Genomic DNA, 8,792 nt, shown 5'->3' on the forward strand with positions numbered 1-8,792 from the left:
CTGTTCCTAAATACTATTTAAAACTGAATTAATTTGTTCTTTTCCTTAGTTCCCTGTATTAAAGTTCAGGTTTTTAAGCACCTCATAGCTAAGAAGACAACTGCACTATATGATCTGGCATTAAGCCATATAGAACAGGAAGGTGGCAGCTGTTAAAATGTGAATAGAAGTAAAAGCTGAGGTAAAGATGGCTGAATTAACGGCAGTTTGAAAGATTAGGCCCCGCCCACACATGCCATGAAAGGCCCCCCATGACACAGTGCATCCCCCCATAGGATTGGTCAACCTTCATGTCACTCAACGCTAATGAGCGGTAGGATTGGTCAACCGCTAATGAGCGGAATTTTGCCGTTTTTTGAACGTTTTTTGTATACTGTCCGAACAATGTTTGTCTGACCGAAAAGTAAATATACCTATGACGCTCCCCTAATCATAAACTTTCTTTTGATATAACATATGTGTAGGTACGCTCTATAACTTTTGAGTGATGCCCAGACATACACACAGACAGATCGATCCTTTTATACATATAGATTTGCATATTGCCAGCGATTCACCAATCACCTGGAGGTTTGCATCTGTCCCTCCCTCACTCATCAGAGGTTGCGTGGGAAGTTTAAATCGAAGTTGCTGATTGGCTAATAAGGTGACAATGACATTGGCCGTGTAACTGATTGGGATTTTCCAGCTAACCGGGTCTCCCCTCTGTTGATTGGTGCAATGTCTCAAACTCTGCAAGGGGCAAGTGGCAGGAAGATGTAATATTCTACCCAGTGTGCAGATCATTTCACCCAGAAATTGCAAACAATACTATGGTTATAGCTGGTTATTTACACTGATGTTGCCGAATTTAATTTTTTAAATGAATTCAGTTCAGGGCTCTAGCTTCATTCTCCTCTGATACTGGCAGGTCGATCGATGCCTCTGTGGAGCCGCAGGCAGTCCAGCAGCACACACTGCGAGCTGTTGAAGGGAGCTGCAATTTCATAATGTGAGCAGTGATCTGAATGTTCCCTCATTTCTTTGGAGAAAGTCAACATTTTAAAATTTACTTACAATTATTATTTTAAAAATAACAGATACATGTAAGTGTAGTGGTTATATTACTGGACTGGTAATCCAGAGAATGCAAGTTACAATCCCACCTTGGCAGTTTGACAATTTGAATTTTTAAACAATCTGGAAATAAGGAAATGTTGCAATCCCCACCACTTACACCCTTCACGTTTAGCATGGGCAGCTACCTATATCAGACAAATAATGGCAATCATTTCCACAGGAGTCAATTACAAAGGCTTATAATGTATTAAGCGTGCCGACTATTTTGCGCAGTTCAATAAATACTTACCCTGTACTTACCCATTTAAAAATCTCTGCTGAGTTCAGGCAAGGTCGGGTCTTTATGCAATTTCTAACAATTAGGAGAGGTCATTGCTCAGTGAGATTTCCTGTTGGTTGCTTACCTTTTTTGGTTTTACCATCTACCGCGTAGAGCAAGCAAATCGCGTTAATACCAACACACCCGCTATAAGCGGTGGGGACTGTATCAGTAAAAGTGACCATGAAGCTGTCGGATTGTTGTAAAAACCCAACTGGTTCACTAATGTCCTTTGGGGAAGGAAACCTACCGCCCTTACCCGGTCTGGGCCTATATGTGACTCCAGTCCCACACCAACATGATTGATTCTTAACTGCCCTCTGAAGTGGCCCAGCAAGCCACTCAGTTAAGGGCAACTAGGGAGGGGCAATAAACGTCAGCCTTGCCAGTGACGCCCACATCCCGAGAATTCATGAAAAGAAATGTGAAAACTCCAAGCATGAGGCATTTGGAAAGTATGGGCGAATAAATGAAAGTCAGTGCAGATTGGTCAAAGGCAGATCGTGTTTGACTAGCTTCATTGAGTTCTTTGATGAAGTAACAGAGAGGGTTGATGAGGTTAGTGCAGTTGATGTTGTGTATATGGACTTTCAAAAGGCACTTGACATGATACCACATAATAGGCTTATTAGAAAAATTAAAGCCCATGGGGTCAAAGGGACAGTGGCAGCATGGATACAAAATTGGCTAAGGGACAGAAAGCAGAGAGTAGTGGTGAATGGTTGTTTTCAGAGTGGAAGGAAATTCACAGTGGTGTTCCCCAGGGGTCGGTATTAGGACCACTGCTTTTTCTGATATATTTAGGACTTGGATATACAGGGCATAATTTCAAAGTTTGCAGATGACATGAAACTCGAAATATAGTAAATAATGAGGAGGATAGTATCAGACATCAGGAGGACATAGACAGACTGGTGAAATGGGCAGGCACGTGGCAGATGAAATTTAACACAGAGAAGTGTGAGGTGATACATTTTGGTAACATTTTGGTAGGAAGAATGAGGAGAGGCAATATGAACTAAATGGTACAATTTTAAGGGGGATGATGGAACAGAGACCTGGGAGTGTATGTGCACACATCTTTGATGGTGGCAGGACAGGTTGAGAAGGCTGTTAAAAAAGCCATAATTCAAACTGTAAAACTGGTTTCTCAATAACTGCTGTAAGATTTACATGTGACGCCAGTCCCATTCTATGTTATTGACGTTTAATGCCCTCACGGCAACTAGGAATGGGCAGTAAATGTTTTATTCATGTTGCTCACATCCCAAGAACAAATTAAAAACATTTTTTTTCGATTGTCAAATTCAAAAGTCAGGACATAACATTCTGGACCCAAAGTGAGAGTGTGAGAATAGATTAGCAGCTAACATAAAAGGGAACCCAAAAGTCTTTTATAAACATATAAATAGTAAAAGGGTAGTCAAAGGAAGGGTGGGGCCAATGAGGGACCAAAAAGGAGATATTCTTGTGGAGGGAGAGGGCATGGCTGAAGTTCTAAATGAGGACTTTGCATCTGTCTTTACTAGAGAAGAGGATGCTGCCAATGTAGCAGTAAAGGAGGAGACGGTAGCAATATTGGATAGGATAAGAGAATGTACAGTTCTCCAAGTAGAAAAGTCATCCGATCTGGATGGGATTCATCCTAGGTTACTGAGGGAAGGTGGAAATTGTGGAGTCTCAGGCCACAATCTTCCAATCCTCCTTAGATATGGGGGTGGTGCCAGAGGACTGGAGGATTGCAAATGTTACAACCTTGTTTAAAAAAGTGGGGAGGATACAAGTCAATCAGCCTAATGTCAGTGGTGGGGAAACTTTTAGAGGCATAGGGCTAGAAATTTGTTACAGCAAAGGAATGGGCGGTGTCAGTAGAAAAGTTGGAGAATTAGCGCCAGGCGCAAATGCTCTAGACTGCACGCAAAATTTGTCTTCACTGCTCAATGAAATGATTGGAGTCCGAACTCAAGTCTTAAAACCCAAGCTCATTGGTGTTAGACTTAAAGGGTGGACCAATAGCGGGTGTAGTCTAATCACAACTCATCATTGCCACAAGCTTTTTTCATTACTTAAAGGGGAGGTTCATTGATGCTGCAGCACTTCTTTTACAGCATTGCTGGCTGTGCAGCTGCTTCAGCAAGCAGAAGCAGAACAAGGAGAAGGAGCCAAAGGACTGAACCAGGTGTGCTCATGGCAGGTCACTGCCCCAGGGAGAGAGCCCACAGATTCTCTGATGAAGCATTGGAGGCATTGGTTTATGCTGTGGAGAAACAGAGGGCGGTGCTCTACCCAGCAAGTGGCAGGAGAGCCTCGCCACAAGTCTTCCACACTATGTGGAGGCAGATAGCGCAGCACGTCTCGTGCAGCACTGTGGTCCCCAGGACACACACACAGTGCAGGATGAAATTTAACGACCTCACTCGGGTGGTCAGGGTGAGTGAATGCTTCAACAAATGCTACATACCACCACCTGTACCACAAGCTTCACACACAGCCCAAAGCACCACACCCCCAGCACTCACCCACCAACAATCTCTACCTAGCAACACTCACACCCACATCTCACACCTTGTTACACAATGACAGCTATTCAACTATGGCAGGCACAAGGGTCATTAGTTATTAGAATTCATGTGATTATGTGTGATATGTTTATAGATACATTTATTAATGGTCTTTGGAATATTTTGCGGTCTCTCTCATTTCACCTTTGTGCCCTGGCGGACGCTGTGATACGCCATGAGACAGGGATTGTATGATGGGGATGTGGTGAACTACAGGGATCTGGGGTTTCATTAATGTGAATCAGAGTCTGATGAGCCAGTCATGGACAGCCCATCCAGAAGGCTGATTGCCTCGCTGCCTCCTTCCACCCTTCTGTTCCTCGTCCTCCTCCTCCTCCTCATCCTCATCCTCCTCTGCCTTGTCCTCCTCCCAAGGTGGTCCCGCAATCCCTGCTGGCAAAGGCTGTGCTCTCATGATGGTCAAATTGTGGAGCATGCAGCAGACACCACGAAATGGGACACCCACGCTGGCGAGTACTGGAGGACTCCTCCTGAGTGATCAAGGCAGTGGAACCATTGCTTCAATAAGCCGATGGTCTGCTTGATGATGTTCCTGGTGGCAGCATGGCTCTGATTATATGAGTACTGGGCACGAGTGTTGGGTTTGCAGAGGGGAGTCAAGAGCCAGGTTGAGAGTGGATAGCCCTTGACTCCGAGCAGCCACCCTTGAGCTTGATGTGGTGGCTGGAAGAGTGCTGGCACACTGGTCTGGCGCAAGATGAAGGCACCGTGGCTGCTGCCAGGATAGCGGGCATTAACATTAAGGTTTCGCTGTCTGTGGTCGGACAGCAATTGCACATTAAGTGAGCCTTTGCAATTATGGAAGATTTCAGGATTGTTCTGCGGTGCCCGCAAAGCCATGTGGGTGCAGTCAATGGCGCCCTGCACCATGGGGAAGCCAGCTAACCTGGCAAAGCCACACGCACACTCATCCAGCTTCTCTCTGGTGATGGGGACGCCAATATAGTCCCTTCTCTGCTGTAGAGAGCCTCAGTGACCTCCTGGATGCAGTGATCGATGGCAAACTTTGAGATGTTAACCATGTCTCCTGTTGCAGACTAGAAGGATCTACTAGCGAAGAAATTGAGGGCCACGGTGACCTTCACGGCCACTGAGAGCCATGGTTGCTCTGGTCTGAGGCCCAAGGTCTGGTTGCAGGAGGTGGCAGAGTTCTGTGGCCACCTTCTTGGTGAAGTGAAGCCTTCCAATACACTGCTCATTGCTTCATTGAAGGTAGGAGAACTGCTCTCGAATACCCTTGGAGGGTAAGGCCTCCTGGTGAGAGCCCGAATGGCCCTCCTCCTCCCTCTGCGCACATGTTCCCGTATTTCTCGCTGCCTACGCTCCCTCTGCCATAGATCCTGGAGGGCGAGGTCAACTGCCAGTACAGTACCCATTAATGTTACCAAATGTAGCAGTTTGAATCTTTGAAGAATAAATGTAACTACTTTTTAATTGCCAGAAGACTCCTGATACAAAAGAACCTTGAATTTACTGAATGAAACTGTTGCAGTGGGTGAAACTAACAAAAAAACACTGAAACTGCACTAACCTGACAGCTGCGAGTGATTACTGATGATCCCTTTAAATAACGTCCCTGAAGCCGGCTTCCTGGTGCTGCACGCCAGCTCTCCCTGTTGGAGTTTACTCCAGGTGGTGAGGTAAGTGGCGAGAATCAATTTTGCAAATCAGGCAGTCAGTGAGCATTGCACACTCACCGACATTACGATCTACCTGGTGTTGATGTTCCCGGCGATACCTTTTACCGGCGGTGCTACAGGGTGGGAGGGGGGCCCGGATTTGGTGTGCGGCACTGGATTTGCCTCGACTCGGCGTTACTGGTTTAGCGCCCCATTAGCACCAGCTTCTGGTGCTAATGGGAGGCACTAAGGGGACGAATTTTTCCCCCATAGTTTCAAAGTTTGCAGATGACAGGAAACGCTGAAATGTAGTAAATAACATGATACAACAAGTAAGGGTGGAGAAAGAGCAGGAGATCCAGCAGCTAGCCGACAACCATGACATGCGTGGATTCTTTAGCGCAGTCAAGACCATCTACAGCCCAAGCACCCAAGGCCCTTCCCCACTGCGGGCCAAGAACAAAGAGGTACTCATCAAGGACAGAGAGGCAGTCAGTGCCCGCTGGAAGGAGCACTTCAAAGATCTCCTTAACCACGACTCTGTCTTCAACACGAGTGTCCTCAACTCCATCCTACAGCATGCTACCCACCACCATCTCAGCACAACGCCAGCCTGGCATGAGGTTGAAAAGGCCATCTGACAACTGAAGAACAACAAGGCCTCAGGAGCAGATGGAATCCCCGCCGAGGCACTAAAGCATGGTGGAGAAGCACTACTGGCGCAAATTCATGAACTCATTTCTCTTATCTGGAAGGAGGAGAGCATGCCAGGGGATCTCAGAGATGCCGTAATTGTGATCATCTTCAAGAAAGGTGACAAGTCCGATTGTGGTAATTACAGAGGAGTTTCCCTGCTGTCTGCCACAGGGAAAGTCATCGCAAGAATCCTCCTCAATCGCCTTCTCCCAGTGGCCGAAGAGCTCCTCCCAGAGTCACAATGCGGATTCCGTCCACTAAGGGGCACAATGGACATGATCTTCACCGCACGTCAATTACAAGAGAAATGCAGGGAACAGCATCAACTGCTGTACATGGCCTTCTTTGATCTCACAAAGGCCTTCGACACTGTTAACCGCGAGGGATTATGGAGTGTCCTCCTCAAATTCGGCTGCCCTCAAAAGTTTGTCACTATCCTCCGCCTGCTTCACGACGACATGCAAGCCATGATCCTGACCAACGGTTCCACCACAGACCCAATTCACGTACGAACCGGGGTCAAGCAAGGCTGTGTCATCGCACCAATGCTCTTCTCGATCTTCCTTGCTGCAATGCTCCATCTCACCCTCAGTAAGCTCCCCACTGGAGTGGAGCTAATTTACAGAACAAACGGGAAACTGTTCAACCTCTGTCGCCTCCAGTCCAGATCTAAGGTTGTCCCATCCTCTGTTGTCGAATTACAGTATGCAGACGACGCTTGTGTCTGTGCACACTTGGAGGTCGAACTCCAAACCATCGTCAACACCTTCACCGAAGCGTACAAGAGCATGGGCCTTACACTAAACACCCATAAGGCAAAGGTCCTCTACCAACCTGCCCCCGCCACACTGTACTGCCCCCCAATTATCAAAATCCATGACAAGGCCTTGGACAACGTGGACCACTTTCCATACCTCGGGAGCCTACTGTCAACAAGGGCAGACGTCGATGACGAAGTCCAACACCACCTTCAGTGTGCCAGTGTAGCCTTCAGTCGCCTTTGGAAGAGAGTGTTTGAAGACCAGGACCTCAAACCCGGCAATAAACTCATGGTCTACAGAGCAGCAGTGATACCCGCCCTGCTGTATGCCTCAGAGACATGGACCATCTACAGCAGGCACCTCAAAGCACTGGAGAGGTACCACCAACACTGCCTCCACAAGATCCTGCAAATCCATTGGCAGGATAGGTGCACCAACGTCTGTGTTCTTGCTCAGGCCAACATCCCCAGCATCGAAGCTCTGACCACGCTCGATCAGCTCCGATGGACGGGTCACATTATCCGTATGCCCGATACGAGACTCCCAAAACAAGCGCCCTACTCAGAGCTACGGCACGGCAAGAGAGCCCCAGGTGGGCAGAGGAAACGCTTCAAGGACACCCTCAAAGCCTCCTTGAAAAAGTGTAACATCCCCACTGACACCTGGGAAACCCTGGCCCAAGACCGCACAAAGTGGAAGAGAAGCATCCGGGAAGGCGTTGAACACTTCGAGTCTCTTCGCCGGGAGTAAGCGGAAGCCAAGTGCAGGCAGCGCAAGGAGTGCACGTCAACCCAAGCACCCCACCCACCCGCCCCTTCAACCACCGTCTGCCCCACCTGTGACAGAGACTGTAGGTCCCGCATTGGACTAATCAGTCACCTGCGAACTCATTTTTAATGTGGAAGCAAGTCATCCTCATTTGCGAGGGACTGCCTAAGAGAGAAGACAACAAGTATCACCTTCGTTAGCATGTCAATAAGTGTTTTTTTATTAAGTGTGGAAACGACATGAAGGGTTCTTTATACAATAAATGCCATAACAATTTTAATGGTAGCGGCCCTCAACAGTTCACCAAAACTTATTAAGTGGCCTTCCAGCCAAAATAATTGTCCACCCCTGGTTTACATAGTAGCAAATATACCAGTTAACTCAACTTGTATTGAAAGTCTTAAACTAAGCACCTCATGTTTATACAATGTCTAGCAATAACTACCTCAAAAGTCTTGCAATGAGTATTTGCTGCTACAATAAAAGTTCACTGTTTGACTTTCAATCTTGCCTGTTCTTTTGTGTGCCTTCCTGGGGGAGGGAGGAGGCATCTTGCCACTCCCACAAGTGTCAAAATATATCAGGCACCAGCTGCTCCCTAGCCGCACTGCCTGCTGCAGCAGTGGCTTCACGGGTGGCCCATGAAGCATGGACCCAGTGACATCCATGTTGAAATCCTCCATGCCACCATTTCACAGGGATCTCGTCTACAGGGTTAAGGGTCGGTCCTTCCCACAGGGCAAAGTTGTGCAAAGCGCAACAGGCCACCACAATCCTTGACACTTTCAGAGGAGAGTACTGCAAAGCCCCCCCCCCAATCTGTCCAGGCATCGGAAGCATGATTTTAGAACCCCGATTGTCCTCTCCACCACTTGGCGTATGGACACGTGTGCACAGTTATATCTCTCCTGTGCTTCATTATTGGTCCTGCGGTATGGTGTCATCAGCCACGGTTTTCACGGGTAGCCCTTGTCGCCCAATATCCATG

Source organism: Somniosus microcephalus, chromosome 2 (assembly GCF_052327205.1).
Source record: "Somniosus microcephalus isolate GS21.2 chromosome 2, FLI_Smic_1.0, whole genome shotgun sequence".
Lineage (NCBI taxonomy): Eukaryota > Metazoa > Chordata > Chondrichthyes > Squaliformes > Somniosidae > Somniosus > Somniosus microcephalus.